The following is a 2,518-nucleotide window of genomic DNA, read 5'->3' as shown; positions in this document are numbered from 1 at the left end:
GCTGTGGGTCATCCAAGAAAGGATGGCCTGGGCTGGAACAACTGGAGTGAGGTCGCTCTGCTTCCTGAGTCTCCATCCTCCAGTGGGAATGGAGCTGTTCTCACAACGAAGGCAAAGGAGCAAGGAAGGAAGTGGAAAAAACCTCAAGTACTTTTTCAGGGCTAACATCCCACTGGCAAAGCATGTCACTTGGTGAAACTCATAATCCATACTGCTGCTTCACTTCAGTGAAGTCACTTCAGTCGTGTCCGACTCTGTGCGACCCCATAGACGGAAGCCCACCAGGCTCCACCGTCTCTGGGATCCTCCAGGCAAGAACACTGGAGTGGGCTGCCATTTCCTTCTCCAATGCATGAAAGTGAAAGTGAAGTCGCTCAGTCGTGTCCGACTCCTCGAGACCCCATGGACTACAGCCTACCAGGCTCCTCCACCCATGGGATTTTCCAGGCAAGAGTACTTATGCAAGGAAATAAAACCTGCCTTTTTAGTGAAACTGTAGTCACATGGTAAAGGAGCATGAATACAAGAAGTACAGAAGTGAGACCGTTAATCCTGATGTTTGACACACGCTCACACCGTGCTTTGCCACCTTGTTAACCGGGGTGTCTGGAGAGTCAGATGGCAAGTTTTCCACTTTGGTCGTTCTGGTTCTGTTTCCTGTAATTTCTGCTTGCAACCTACCCATCTCTCCTCTCTCTAAAGCTCAACTTTCTTGCATGTAGTACTTTAACCCATATAGCTGACAGCCACCAGGTGGCGCTTTAGACATTTTGCCTGGAGATAACCTTTCATTAGGTATGTTTTGTTTTCTAAGAACCATACCCAGCTGTTTTACCAAATGTTTTGTAAAAGCTTTTTAATAAAGCAACTTCCTCATCATTCTTCCAGCCTCAGCTAACAGTTTTCTCAACTCCCTACTGAAGCCAAAAGCACATTTTCAGGGCTTTGTGGTTGGTAACAGCTCCCCACTTCTTGAATTTTGTAGTAGTTAGCTATTAACGAAATAATGCCACAAAACAAATAACCACACATCATTTTGTTGACTCAGAAAGAATGTTTACTATAAAGTTATTGAGTATTTGCACTACCTCAACATTCATATTAACTGTCAATATCTTTCCCTACTCAATAACTGAAAATTGTTGTTTCTAATATACAGCTTTCATAACTATTGATTAGTGCAACATTTTACTTTGCAGTAATTACAAATGCATACTTTGACTAATGGAACCTGGTGACATCTATATCTGAAAGTGAATAATAGATACTCATAATAAATCTAAATGTGATATGCTCATAATAAATCTCAATCAGTGGATTAACACTGATATGCTGTTAACCTACATAATCACAGAACTGCTCCAAACCAGTGAAGAGCCATACTTTGGAGTCTTCTAGAAACATCCTCTATGCCTTGCAAATTATAAAATGTTCACAATTTTATATCTGATTTTTAATCTGGAAGGCAAACGGGGACAACAAAGGGGAACAGCGATGCCCTCAATGCAGTCACTGTGTGTGTCTGTTGGGGTATGATAGCCTTAATCTCATCTCTAAAGCTTCGCCTGCAAAACTGTAGAGAAGATTCAATCACATCCAATCCCTTGCTTTTTTAAAACCTTACAGACGGGCCAGAGGAAGTGGACTTCTATTATCTGACAGTCCTAAAGACAGATCACTTCAAATTTCTGGTGCCATCCTTCCCTTAATCAACTTGTATGGAGAGTTCCTTCTAGTTCTTTACAACATATATATTCCACCACCCAATTCCTCATGGGGCCTGTGCCACACAACTCATTCTTTCAATATTTACTGAGCACCTTCTGTGTGCCAGGCATTGTGGTAGGTTGTAGGTATACTAAGGAGCATTAATTGAATATACAATGGTTTGGCATTTTTAAAAAAATCAACCTATCAAATGGTACATAGTACCAAGACCTATACATTTTTAGCAGCTTAGCTGGCAATAGAATTTTTTTTTTTTAATTAAAAAAAAAAATAAAAAAAACGACCCGGGCGGGGCCGATCCAAGGGCCTCACTAAACCATCCAATCGGTAGTAGCGATGGGCGGTGTGTACAAAGGGCAGGGACTTAATCAACGCAAGCTTATGACCCGCACTTACTGGGAATTCCTCGTTCATGGGGAATAATTGCAATCCCCGATCCCCATCACGAATGGGGTTCAACGGGTTACCCGCGCCTGCCGGCGTAGGGTAGGCACACGCTGAGCCAGTCAGTGTAGCGCACGTGCAGCCCCGGACATCTAAGGGCATCACAGACCTGTTATTGCTCAATCTCGGGTGGCTGAACGCCACTTGTCCCTCTAAGAAGTTGGGGAATAGAAATTTTTTATGGCTATTTCCTAAAGAGGCGAATTTCTTGAGCAACTCTGTACTTCACAGGAAAAAGCCCTGTTCTTTGCTCTAGCATAGCAATGATTTGGCTACTCTATTTTTTATACACAGTCATGTATCTTCCTTCCGATGTTTCCATGATGTACAGAAAATATACTAATGC

The sequence above is a fragment of the Moschus berezovskii genome, chromosome 28 (genome assembly GCF_049115385.1).
Source record: "Moschus berezovskii isolate FMDL1 chromosome 28, NW_MosBer_1.0, whole genome shotgun sequence".
Classification (NCBI taxonomy): Eukaryota; Metazoa; Chordata; class Mammalia; order Artiodactyla; family Moschidae; genus Moschus; species Moschus berezovskii.
The sequence above is the reverse complement of the archived record's forward strand: the minus strand, read 5'-3'. Positions refer to the sequence as shown.